The following is a 15,207-nucleotide window of genomic DNA, read 5'->3' as shown; positions in this document are numbered from 1 at the left end:
AATATACATGCATAATTTGCTTATAAATTGAGTCAGTGTTGCATTTTTTGTATTAATTTTTTTCTATATTTTTATTATTTCTTTATATGTTCATCTTATATTAAATTAACTCAAAAATTTGAGTGGACCGTTTGGACATGTAAAATGTGTTAATGAAAAGCTCTTACTAAATAAAAATCTTTCCTTATAAAATCTTTCCTTATACTATATAAACAGATGATAAACAATTTCGTAAAGATTAAAAAGAGAATTACGTTAATCAAAAGAAAGAAAAAATGAAACAAGTGTAATATAAAAACGCCATTAAGAGATAAACAGGAGAAAAAAGAAAGAAGAACGAGCGCAATGTAGGACAAACGAGCACAAACGTGTCGTTAGAAGGCAAATAACGAGAACAAAAAATATGATGTGAAGGATGACGAGAGGCAAAAAGAGAGTCTGAGACAACCGTCTCCGTCTGCATTTGTCGTGAGCCGTATTTATAACGAGTCCACTGGACTCAGGCCAGCATTATCGACTCTCAACGAGGATGTTCCAAAGAGATTGGAGCGAAGTTTTGCTGAAATGATGAATATAATGAAGTAAACGCATGTAATTCAGGGTATAATCGGTATTTGAAATTTTAATTTTGGCAAAATTCTTGTAAAAGATAGCTCCAGAAAAATAATTCCAGAATTTTATCAAAAAATTTGATTTAAAAAGAAAGAAGAATTAAAGTTTTCATCAGAAAATGTATTATATTCTGTAATACCATTCGTGACTTCCTATTAAATCTAAATTATTAAATCTAAAATGTATTATAATTAAAAAATATATAAGAAAGCAGAATAATTTTTATTCGATACTTTGCTGCCTTTTCAAAGAATAAATAAAATCTTAATCGCGTTCGTTATTTCATTAATAAATCACGGAAGAAACTTTAGATGAAAGACGTAAAAGGAATGTTTGGCGCACAACGGGCGTCGCTAATTTTAATAGAAAACCGGAGCGTCTATATGTGCTGCCGCACAGGTCAGCGTTAACATTCGCAATTGATAGACGCGTTTTTGCAAAATTGCGCGAGAAGAATAGAAACCGGTTAAATAATCGATAATAACAATACGTCTGATAATCGATAAAAAAAGACTTTGCGTCAATCGCAAATAAATGCAGAGATCATCCTCGTCTATAGTATCAAGATCTACACACTCACTAAACATTCATAGTCAACATTATTTAAATCTTCATTATTTAAATCTATAAAATGCAAACTCACAGCGATAAAATTGACTTAAATCACTTTGTGAGTACTTATAAAAAATTAATCGATAATACTTGTAAAATATTTTAATGTTGAAAATATCAAAGAATGACGATAAGTTTTCCGTGAATATTTTTCAGCAAATTTGTTGGCGTTGCTTGAAATCTCCAAAAAATTTTACTTAAAAGATGAGATTAATAATTTTACTTAAATGAGATACCTATATATTCGAGCTTTAAAAAGAAGGAAAGAGAAAAATTGAGTGTAAAAAGTATAAACAACACAAACAGACTTACTGTATCCTTGCTGGAAAACGCTCAAAACTATGAATTTTTTTTTAGAAAAAGAATTTAGAATTTATCCTGAAAGAAGATGTAATGTAGTTGTAATACATTACAATATTTTAAAGAATTTTACCATGCACTTCAGTAAAATTAATCAAATTTATTTTACATTTTTATTATAGTTTTATTAGCGAGTGACAGAAAATTATATATCTTTGAAATATATAATGTTGTTCCACGACTGTATATCTACTATATTTTCAGAATAAAGTCTAAGGAAAAATTCTCTCCACATAGTCATTCTTGGATATGTCCAGCGTTAAAATATTTGATAAGCATTTCTGATCGAGCAATTTTTTTTAAAGTGTCGTTAGTGTAACATATAGTAAATCATTACTCAATAATCCTCGTTATTTATCAATGTTAAATAAGAATTCACCCTATTATGTGTTCTTGCAAAAAAATGCTCTTTATTAGATTAGAATGTTATAACATATAAATAAATTGTTATAAATATGTATATGTAAATAAATATAAATATATACATGTTATAAATATATTTATCATATTAGACTATTATTTCAGCAGAAATCACATTTTCTTTTGATAACAAGACAAATATGTGCGTAGGTAAACGTAAGGGTTAAGCGCGTGGTCGATTACCTTTGCGAAAGAGAAACACTCACGCACTGTTATTCGCGACGTTATGTACATCGCAGGACGCCTTTCTATTTGAGAAGAAAGGTCACTCGGATGCTCATCCCAACTGCGCTTTTCTTTCTATGTACTTCAACCAGTCTCGCTTGGACTATCTCCAAAGAGTTCTCCAAAGTGATGATGAAATAACGGAGATACGGCAATTAATGCTAAAGTAGTTAACGTTTAAACTCGAACCGCGGGGTAATTAAACGGCAAAATCATCTCGTCTCGCTTTTTCGCGCTTCACACTGATTGTAAGTTGTAAGAGAAATGTTTGGTATGAATAATCATATATTTTTTTTTATATGTGACTTACAAAAAAATTGTTCTAATCAAAATTTGTTAAATTTGATTAGAACATAATTTTTAAATGTAAAGAAGTTTTTATAAATTACATATCAATAAGTGATTATTCATTAGCAAAACATTTCTCTTAATGTAAACTAGTTATGTAATATGTTATATCCTATAAATTGTTTGCTTTGTTTTTTTTTTCTTTTCTTTAACAGTTAATTTGAAAATGGCGCCGAGTAAAATGACACCGAATCTGTTTGAGTTCGAAAGATGAGAAGGATTCTAGCGCCGCGTAATTAAAACGAGCGATCTACGTGATTTTTCTACGTGTGTGTGTGTGTGTGTGTGTGAGAGAGAGAGAGAGAGAGAAATATAGCGCAATTGTAATGCGTATCATTGTTGCGAAGATCTGCGAGTTTCTATGTATAAAATCATAGTTCAAATAAACTTTCAACTACTAAGATTACACGCATCGGCTTACCAAAATATTTCCCAAACACTAATACAAACTGCGCTTTGACACATCACAAAATATACCGATATAAGATGTATTCATATTCAGGCGACTTGCGTAACATATAAAATGCCAGTCGCTGTTACGCATGTTGCATTCAGTAACATTAGTTGAAGAAACGAAGTTATACCGCGAGATAGACTCAGAATTTTGATGTGTAAGGTCGAAGAAGAATTAGCTGGAATTAAGTATTATAAACTTTTCCTTTTATTTAAATAACGTAAAAAATAGATTGTTCCGTTGTTATTTCATATTTAATTTAATTTAATTTATTGTATAGCAGAATTACACAAAACTCGTGAATACATAATTGGTGAGGCACCAGCAGTACTGCTATAAAGCCTACCAGAATGAAATATCGGAACGGTAATTGACATTACAATGAGTAACGCATTACGCATAAAATATTGTATTATTATTAAAAATTATTGTATTACTAAGATTCTAAGAAAACTAAGAAGTACATCTAGTTTAATCCTTTCTCGAATAATGCTGACTACAATTTTCTCGTATCATTAATCAGTCTGACGTAGCAAAATCTAGATGCATTCGTGATCGCTCCGAATAAGCGCAGATTGTATTTTTTATATCAAGGATGTATTATGTATACGTATGGCTATATAATACACTGCGATAAATGGAGGGATTTCTTAGATATATAATCTCTCACATGTATAATCATTTAAGTAAGATAAGCGCAAATTATATCTCTACATGTAACAGAAGTAAAAGTAGTTATGTGCACCAAAAATTATAAGTAATTATATGGCGAATCGAAGCTAAACTAAAATGAAAAGTTGTAATATTAATAACAAGTAATAAACATCATAATTTACCCACTCGTTTAATAAAAATTCGTTGAGGTTTGAACGAATTCAAACATGTTTGAAAGTTACTAAGCGAGATAGACCGTTTCAGAGATCACAAAAGGTCAATAGATTTGAAATTTCGATAGTTTAAAAACTTCTGACATTTAATAACAAACTAATAACATTAATTATTATTCTCATTATTGTATAAAAACTTCTGTTTCATAAATTAATGATTGTACTATGTACTAAAAAATATTCTGGCTAGAGATCTCTTAATCAAAAACTGACCACGAAAGGGCCAGGGTCATCTCTTCTGAGAAAACCGGATATACGAAAGAGTTAAATTCATAATATCAAATTATATTTAATTTGAATTATTTGTCATGTATACATATAAGTCTCCACTACTGCAATATGTCGTTAATTTGACTAAAACAATGGAGTTAATTTATTGGGCATTTGAATAAGTTTCCGCCATTTTTTTTGTGAAATTTTGCTTTTAACGTTTGCTAACAGTTGATTAATCAACATTTAATGCCTCTAACGATTCATTTAGTATTTAATATGGATCTTTATCAAGTAATGCTTTCAGTTGTTCATCTTTTAATTTTTCAGTACATTTTCATATTCTTTATCTTTTATCGAAATCAACACTTCTAAAGAGTTGAAACCACTCTTTCGGATGGAGCATGTTCCCCATACACTTCCACAAGCAAACGATAACTTTCAGCTACACTTTTCTTAACAATAAATAATGCAAATAAAATTTCCCGTAAATGCTGTTTTGTTAGCACAAAAGTCGACGTTTTCAATGCAATGACAAAAATGTTGTTTACATCAAATGCTAAGTATAAAAATTTGTGTATAGTATTCTCAAACAGTTGTCACTGGAATTCTATGCAATACTCTATGTAATATTCGCGACGTCTCTTAGAAAACGGCGGAAACTTATTCAAATACCTAATAACTCGCGAAAATGTATTAGATTTAACTCAAATTTAGTTTATTATTCACTAAGTGCATACGTGAATACAGACTAACCACAGAAATGGATTGATTTATATTTTGACATAGATGTAAGTCAAAAATAATAAAATGTTATCTAACTCAAGATTAGATTACCATGTTGTTCCTTTGATATCTAACAGTGTTGTGATCAGTTTCTAATTCTAATTAGAAACCTAGGGATGTTTCGATAATGCATCGATAATTTGATATCGAAATATGGCCATGGATATTCGATAGTTGACGTTGAAGCTTTGAGTTTCAGTATCGTAGCATATCATACCTAAGATGACTAATTGATTCAACACATAGGTTGTGTTCCAAAATTCAATATCAGCCTATCAGCACTGAAAGTCTGAGATATTATAGTATATATATTACAATAGAAAAACCGAGAGAAAACCTGTATAAATAAAAGAAAAATAAAACGTAAATAATGAAGTCATATATGATGAAATTGAGTAAAAACGCGCGTACGTGCATTTGCGAAAGTAACGATTTGTGGAAGTAAGAAATTAATCGTCTAAAGAAGTTGATCGTCTGCCAACGTGATGTTTTTGGCAGGTGTTTAGAGTTTTTCCATTGTTCAAGCGCTGTGAGTTAATGATAAATTGCAACGAGATTCATTTTTTTCAGTAGCTCTTGAGCTGCAATAGACGCATTTAGCAGACTCAACAGTTGAATGAGCTCGCTGTTATTGGTGTATTCTTCTAAATCATCCAATCTGACCTTTAGATCTAGAAGAATACATCAATAACAGAGTGTTTACTCAAGTTGTTGAGTCCGCTGAATACGCCCAATATAGAATGCTTTCCATTTGACGACATAAATCGACACAAGTTTCGTTTTTATCTTTGTTAGTTACTAAATGTCAAGAAAGATAGAATGATGCTTGTGGCGACTTATGTCATCAAATGAAAGGTACCTATAGTACAGTATTACATATGTGCATCAAGTGCTCGGTGAACTAAGTTCATATTCGTGGAATAATTGTGACATTTTTTTGTATGTTTAAGAATGCACATTTAAGTTAAGAACATTATGTCTAACGTTGCTATTTTATTTGTACATTTTTGTACAATATATTTTTTAAGCATGTTGATTAGCTATAGGATAGAGAGATCCGAGGACCTGTCTGTCCAGCACACATTTATCGTACGACAAAATCGCGCAATTAAAATAGCACCCTTAAGGTGATCGATATTCATAATCTGTTCTTGTTTTAAGACAATCTTGAATAATGTTTTAAGGTACAAATACAGTTCTGTGATTGGCTTATGCCATCTGAAGGCTGTACTTAAGACCATCTTAAATTAACTATGAATACCAGCCTAAAATGTGCAAAAAAAAAGATAACAATAATCTTTAATATCAATATATTTCTAATTATTAGGTGCGCAACTAAGTTCTCGCTGTTATTTTGATGGCATTTTCATCAAAATAACAGCGAGAACTTAGTTGCGCACCTAATAATATATTGATGTGTTGATATCGCATATTTTTATTCATATCAACGAAGTGTTGAGCTCTTCCTCCGTACATTCCTATAATAAAATCTGAGCCACAAAATAAATTATTGATTGGCCATTATTTTTGTCAGCTTTAAGAAGTTAAAGTAAAATAAGTTATAAAAAGAGGCAATACATATGCCTTTTTTTTCACTCTTATTTTGACAAAATTGCTCATGGCCAGATTCTGTTATAGAGTCTCTAATTCTGGCTGGCTTTGAGAGCCGCTACGGCAACGCGACGGAAATGTAAAACGTCGTGAAATTCAAAAGCGGTGTCCCCGCGGGCTCGTAGATATATTTGCCAACTGTCGCGAAGCGATCCGGGAACGCGTCTCAGAGACGAGAATAGTAGCCGTCTCTCCCGGTCGTGCGGTGGGACACACTTAGAAATCTAGCGAATCTAGGAGAACGACGAGAGACCTCAAGACGTAGAGGTCCTCAAGAAAGAGATTAGACATCGTTTAGACAACTTCTAATTGATCTGCCATATTTTTCAGAACCTCTTTAAGATAAAATAATCTTTAAGATAGATGCATGGCTATCTTATTCGATTTTATGCATGATCTATTTCATTCTATCTTAAGTTCCGAAAAATTACGGTGGACCAAACATATAATATCCAATTTCTTGAGGATCTCTGATATTCATATCACACTACACTCTAAATTTTTTTAAATACAAGCACCCTTGAAAAAAAGTGAAAATATTTCATTTCTTGAAAATGAGTGACAATTTTCACTCTTTTTAGAGTGAATTTTTACTTCAGAGGAGTGAAGTCTTACTCCAAGAAAAGTGAGATTTCGCTTCTTTGAAGTGAAAATTCACTCTAAAAAGAGTGAAAATTGTCATTCATTCTCAAGAAGTGAAGGGTGGTTGTATTTTTACATTCTTGTTGAGTGAGATTTCACTGCAAGAAATTTAGAATGTAGGTATGTATTGGAGATTGAGGATTGCGAATTAAAGATTAGAATTCGAAGAAATGTATCGGCAACTACTTTAAGATCTTATAAGAACGGTCTGGCGTTTTGCTAGAACGCTGGCGGAAATAAACATCCGGAAGTCGGCGGACAGCAGTTATAGGAAATGATAGATTTGACGCGAAACGTGACGTTGTCCTATTCTCTATGCATCAAGGAAATCGGATTTTCCTGCACGTATATATTTCGAGGCGCTACGAGTCGCGAAAAATTCTGTATTTAACAGGCAAGAGGAAAAAAATATTTACTGTTGACATCGTTCGTATTTATTGTTGTTCGTTTCATTGTGGCTTGCAAACGCAAATGCGAATTCTAATATGATCTACGGTACCGCAGCTCGCACTTTTGCGGTGTGAGAAAAGACACGTTCGTATTTCCGTTGCAGATTTAGCATTAAATGCGGTTTTCAGTTTCGACCTATAAAACTGTCTTCGTGTTCTACACAATTGAGATTCTGAATTAATTTATTTGACTACTAAAGTAATGAGAAGAATTATTCACACATTACAGTGAAAATAAGTCAAGAAAATGAAAGAAAATGAATTGAAAGAAAGCGCCAGTATTATTATTATATACAAGATGTTCCAGATTTTTCCGTACGACTTTAATAGTACATTCTATGAGAAATAAGAAAAAAAATTGTATAAACACACATACAGGTCTTAGAATGCTTTATTAAAGATACAATAAAAATATAAAATGTGTAAAAGCAATAGTTTTAGTTAAATTTGCATTTCAAAGTGTCCATATCAATATAAGCTTAACATCAATGTAATTTTGAATTTATTACCCTTTTTGCAAGGGTAAATCTTCCTATGAAAGTCTTTTCTTTATTCTCGTAAAAAAGGTAATAAATTCAAAATTATATCGATGTCAAGCTTATATTGGATGGACGACACTTTGAACTGCAAACTTAAGTAAAACTGTTTCTTACTCATTGCATATTTTCGTTATTAACTTTAAAAAAAAATTTTTAAACTATGTTTATGTAACTTTATTTTCTTATTTCTGCTCAAGAACTATTGAACTATTGAAACTTATTTGAAAAAATCTGGGATATCCTGTATTTATATCCTGTATTTTTATAACAATGTTGTCTTATATAAATATTATTAATGTGGTATCAATATAATTTTGCGCAGTTAGACAGATATACGGGTTGTTGATAGTGATTATCGATCGTGTGAAGGCCCCTTAATGATCTTCGGCCCACACTAACTTTCTTCGCCTCGAGTATGAGCTGAACCTTTTGCATGCCAGCACCGATATTATACGTGCGATCAAATCTACAATGTTACCTTCTTCCTACTTTGCAATACACGTGCAATGGTTCTGCGAAAAAATATCGGCTGTACTTAATCCTTTCGCTGCTTCTGGCAGCGCGACGTAATCGGATCTCCAAGCAGTTTTCAACTTCATTATCCGCCTTCGCGGCTAAATTATACACGTGAGAAAGTTACGCCGATGACTATTTTATCGAGCAATATTTATCAAAGGTATGCGAATAATAAGTTATAAGGAACAATTATAATTTATGAAGGCATATCGATGTAAACGAGCTAATAAATATTATTCGCCTCATAAATAGCGAGCTCGCTGTTGTAAAATATTACGATTGTTCTATCAATTATGTATGATAAATGACTATGATGAACGCTCATTCGTTGGAGAGATAATTCATTAAGATTATTGAAGAAATTCTGGAATCTCAAAAGAATAAGATATATGCGCTACATTGTTAAAATCGATTTAATTAAAAGCGTGCGATAGCAATCCAGAATTTACGCAACCGTAACGCAATTATATCTACGTTGAATCGTTTAATACGTGCCGCTCTAAAAAGTTACCGAACAAACCTCTGTGAAGTTAGCATCTCATTTTTTAAAAAATAAACTTTTCGTTACAGTTCCCAATGCACCGATAAAGTTGCTGCTTAAAATTAAAAACAATTCCGGCGAATTCAGAAAACAGACCCAATAGTAAAAATTTGGGATGAAAGCTTATATTGATATGAACACTTTGAAATGCAAAACGAAGAATAATTAAAAATCGCGACATTCGAACAAACACCTTCTATGTGTTATAAATATAAAACGCGCGTTTCAGACTCCGTATTGTGCGAAAGTATTGGCCATTTTCAAGCAGATAAGACTATTATCAACGCAGTTAATATTCCTTATCACCTATAGGATTTTTATGCTATAAATTTGAAAACTGATGGTACACTAATATTAAAATAAGATTAAATGAAATGGCGTAACGTAGTAAAATATTAAGACTATTATGTGAAAATTATCATGTTTTTGCAAAATATTTCGTCGAAATAAATTCGGGTTCTTCAGTCTTTATCTCGATTCGAATCCCGGTTTCAGACAGGAGAATAATAGCCTTAGCTATAACATTTTTTAGATCGGTTCTGCCAGAGATAAATCAAGATAATTCTCTTTCTCTCCTCCCCATTATATCGGTATCCGGAGAATACAAATTAACTATTATTTGTAGAAAAATATTCCTAAAGATTAAATTAAAAAATCGAAAACTAACACTTTATCGCTTTTCGTATTGCGAGATTACATTTTCTTATTCAAAATATCACGGAGTTTATTCGTAAGTACACTCGCCCCGCAGAATTGCGCTCAAGTCGCCTATTCGTTTCATTTCTTTATGTTAAGATATTCCTTTTCCGTTCGTCGTAGAACAAACGGGAAGTCTACGATTTCAAAGGCGTGAGAGAAAAAAATTGCGGACGTTTGTTATTTGTATACAAGAAGTCCGGCATCAGCACCGATGGCGCGCACGCGAGTTGCGTGACACGGAGGAGTCGCTTATGCAATGTTCATGCGATGCATCAATGGTTCCCGATCCGCATCTTTAAGGCGCAGGTGAACTCCGGAAGTGGCAATACTTCGACGTGCGCCATCGCGATCTACAATGCACTTTGACAAGTCTCTCTTGCAAATTTCCGCAGCTTTAATTCGTATCAGCGGTCACCAGATTATAGATTGCGACTCTTATGGATTTCAACAAATTATTTAAATAGGTAGATACTAATGATAAATGAGTATAGAAAAATGTGTAGTAACATCAGACTACAAAGCTTAAATAGCTGAAAGCAGTTTAATTGAAAATTATTCTTGTTAATTCAATGATAGTTTTAATGAAATAAATACATCATACTCTTGTTTTAATAAAATGTTATTTGTTATTAATATCATTAATATTAACGTATCATTAAATTAATAAAATTATTTTCTATTAAACTGCTGTCGATTAATGCTGTTAATACATCATTTTTTTCCATGTAGGAGCAAAAAATTATTATTTTACAAATTATTAATTTACAAAATTTAGGATACTTTAATAAAGTTTTTAGAGACGAATAATTAATCAAGTTAAGAATTCGGTTGGATACACTAATGCACAATGGTGCATATCAAAGCCATTATGTACTGATTTAATCTGAATAAAAGTAAAATGTAAATATTTCGAATTATAAAATAGATATTTTACCTAACAGCACAATAAAAGGTCTATTTTCTATAGCTGAAATAATTTATAAATATTTTTCTGGAACTTAAAGTGAAATAAGTATATGTTTGATATTTGATGAAAGTAAGAAAGAAAGTTCTAGTGCAGTCTATATAATGCAGAGGAATAAAAAACATTTAATTATTTTCGTATTAAAGATTTTACGATTTTGTTCCTATTAAATATACATCTTTACGACAATTTGTGTACGATGGCTTTAATGTGTACTATTACGCATTGTACATCCAATTGAATTATGTTCTAAATAATATTTTTATACACGAGAAAAAAAATATATATATACATGTGTAATAACAGTATTAACCAACAGCAGTCAAACTGAAAATAATTTTTGTTAATTCAATGACAGTATTAATTAAACAAATACGCCATGCTCTCGTTTTAATAAAATGCTATTTGTGTCATTAATTAATATTGTCATTAAATTATTAAGCTAACTGAAAATTATTTTCAATTAGATTGCTATTGGCTAATGCTGTATTAATATATCATTTTTTCTATATAGGAACGAAGAATTATTATTTTACAAATTAATTTACAAAATTTTACAATAAAAATATAAGAACTGTATATAAACATATATTTATTTACACGTGACGAAGAAAAAGTATGGAACAGCTGTTTCAGAATGATCGCAATGAATCGCTAAACATATAAGAATGTTTGGCGTACAAGTCATACGTGTGACAGAAATGATTGCTGAGATTAAATACGAGAAAAAGTAGAGAAATTCTCGACTTTTTTCCAGTATAAACGATCGTTGCGAATATTTAAAGTGAAATGTGTTATTTAAAGTGAAAAGTGGAATAAAAACGACATTTCTACAAATACAATTATTAAATAACACTTATAAAAGAAAAGTAAGAGAGATTCTCTCTGTTCGTCGCGCATGAGTGAATCATCAAAAGTAAAACATGTAAATAGCATTCCATCTTGAGTGACTTGTGAGAATGTCGGATAATTTCGCCGTAAATGCGAGTGCATTTATATTTAATCGCGGACGATCTACTCGTCACACAGACTCGGCATAATGCAACATTCTATCCTATATCTAATAGCTGTCATATCAGCTTCACAACTTTGGACCAAGGGCAACCGACGTCGTTTTATAACGTGGACATTGAAGGAAAATTATCGAGGATACAAGACATTCGTCATCATTTATCTCTAATTTATAAAACAACTTGCGCTCTCTCTCTCTCTCTCTCATTTTCTATGATAGATATTAATATATCTCCCACGCAGGGCATTACAGTTTAAACGCTGAGATTATTATAGAGGATGCTCCGAAATCGTGAAAAATAAAAGACTATTTTAACTACAGGATATCGATAATTGCATCAAGTTTATGTTAAACAACCTATACTTTGTGTCAAAGGTTAAAATAAAATTCCATTTTTTTAAATATAATATATTTATATATTTACCGAAAAATACGTATAATACGAAAAATATTTACATTAAAATTACACACATATATTAAACATATTATACGTATGTATTAAAATATATGCATCTCTTTTATCCTCCTGTCAAATGTATGGCACATAAAATTATACATAGAATTCTACTATGAAATCTAAAATTACAGATTTTGTTTAAAATTGGGTTTTAAAGATAAAAAAAAAAAAGATTCACACAAAGATATATAAAAATGTTTTCTTTTTCAACTATTAACTCCCATTTGAAGCGTCAATCGTCGAGATAATATTAATAAGTAGTCTGGCATTTCCCGGATACGAAGTTTCAAGGACCAATCGCCAAAGGATTAATCAGTAAATACACGTGCGACTTTAATTGCAGCGGTAGTCCTCAACAAAAAATTGTAAATCATGGATCGACGTGGATCGTGTGTTGCGCGACCGCGAAAATACACGATTGCCGCCGATAAGCAAGACACTGACACGACGTGCAGTCAGGATGCACTTGTGCACGCGCGGTTTCCTAACGTCGAAATGAACCCGGTGGGAGTCGCGCAATTATCATTTTAAATGATACCACTATTGCGAGGAGTTACTGCGAACGTGTTTACCGATTATGTAAGCTTCGCGCGACATTGCCAGGCGCCGCGCCGCACCGCGTCGGCAATGAAAAAGCGCATTTCCGAGGACCATAAGTAAGCAGGAGATCGAGTTTGAAATGAGATAAAAATTACAGAAGTGAGCAAAATCATTAGAATATTTATAATTTCATTGGTCAATATATCTTATATAGTTTTGTTCACTTTTGTCGATTCAAGATACACACTCGATCCTGAAACGATATGATATAAATTCGATTAATCACATTACAATGGATTAGTACACATTAAAGGCTGTTTTTTTATAATATACCTAAATAAAGTGGCATAATATAATTAACTTTGACAATGAAAATAATACATATATATATATATATATATATATATATATATATATATATATACAGGGTTGGCCATATTCGACGGAAAGATGTTTTTTTTTTCAATCATGGGAAATGTCGTTACTCGATCTAACATCTCTGTCAAAAGTTACAGTGTTGCCAGATCTTTCCGTCGAATATGGCCAACCCTGTATATATTCCATTAAAAATATAATAATATTATTAATAGGTATTTAATCGTTTAAGATCCGGTTTTTCATTATCTGGTCAACTTGTGGTTTAGTAGATAACTTTATTTAACTTGACGAGAATGTAAAAATAATGTTTATCTAACTATAATTAACTTTCTAACTGTGTTTAGGGTTAAATATATAAATATATCGTAAAACTCGTTATTTTTGTTGACAATATTATCATGAGAACTTTTGAAAAACACTCGTTTTAAATCAACGGTTTTGTAGTGGTAACTTCGAAAATTATATATTACAAAATTATCACGTTAAGAAAATTGTAAGAAAAATGTCTGATTGGATTAACTGGAGTTCTGATTGAAAATGTACAAATAAAAAATTTCTGTTTAAATCTACTGTCGAATTCTAAGATAATCGGATAATTCTTGAGATAACCGGAATTCTGATTATTGATATAATCTGAATTTTCTGGTTTGTTCATTTTCGACCAGACATTTTTCTCAGTTTATTGATTAATCATAGATAGAAAAAAATAATTTTTACATTATTATTTTAAGTTTAATCACAAGTTAACCAGCAAATGAAGAACTGGACCTAAAATATTTATATGCTTTACTAATTTCACGTATAGTCGTTTTCAGTACGCACTAATCTAATAAAATTGTAAAATGCAACTCTGAGAAAAACGTCTGTTTTAAACTAATTAAAATTTTGATTGAAAATGAACGAATCAGATCGAATTTTTTTATTCGTCCAATCATTTTTTCAATCATTTTTCTCAGTGAAGTGACTGAATTCGATAATAAACAAAGGATGTGATCTATTTAATACTGCAAATGTTTCGAAATCCTTTGATTAGTCAGTTGATTGGTAACATTTTTTCTTCTGATTAGTCAATGAAGCATTTGTAGCGCCAAATGGATCATCACACCTGAAGTCGACTGTTATGTCATTTACAATTAAAACTGCGCCATCCTCGTGTCATCGCGCAGTTACATATACCTGCCAAGGATAATTTTAATAAACATAACAGTTGACCGACAGTTTGTTTATCGTGTACACTTGACCGAAAGTGTTTTGCTCCGTTTTCTTCTACGAGATGTGCCGGCAGAAAAAAATTGCTAGAAAATTATCTTTTTTTTTTATGTTTTCTCGTCGCTAATCGAAATTCACTTGGACACGAATCTAGTCGTCGTTACCATTCGTTGTTCTTCGAACCTTTTAATTTTACAACATTGATGAGCTTGAATTTGTAAAATCACTCATCAATATTGCAGCAACGTCGCGTGCAATTCTATGCAAATGACAGAATATCCGATTGATCGCGACGAAGAAACCTCGCGGAAACATTTCCATGTCACGAGACTCACGAGTCAAGCAAACGAAACGCGATTGTACACATTGACGTATGCTTTTCTTATCTCCCTCATAAATCGTACGAATTTTTCATATCGACAGAGAAATTACGACTTCTAAATTCTACTTTCTGAATAGTGATTTCCTTTAAAGGTAGCTTCAGACAATATGATCAATGTACACCAACGTTAACAAGTATTGAAATATTACACATGACATGCACAACAGGCAATAATTAATATTTCAACAATTTTTTTTCCTAATACAAATTAAATATATATAATTAAATATTTACTTAGTCTTCGTCAGTTTAGAATAATCACAATATTTTCTTCATTTGATTAATATCTAATGACGAAATTCAAAAGAGTGTCTATATTAAAGTGTTACGTAGTCGTTAAGAATTATTATTAAA

The 15,207-nt window shown here is 31.3% G+C and overlaps 1 protein-coding gene across 5 annotated transcripts in view; it reads right to left on the bottom strand.

The window, feature by feature from the left end:
- Nucleotides 1-15,207, bottom strand: part of Amph (amphiphysin) — a 51,898-nt gene that overhangs the window by 35,595 nt on the left and 1,096 nt on the right. The gene's annotated exons all lie outside the window — the stretch shown is intronic.

This window comes from Acromyrmex echinatior, chromosome 13, assembly GCF_024713525.1.
Source record: "Acromyrmex echinatior isolate Ae372 chromosome 13, ASM2471352v2, whole genome shotgun sequence".
NCBI lineage: Eukaryota > Metazoa > Arthropoda > Insecta > Hymenoptera > Formicidae > Acromyrmex > Acromyrmex echinatior.
The sequence above is the reverse complement of the archived record's forward strand: the minus strand, read 5'-3'. Positions and strand labels throughout refer to the sequence as shown.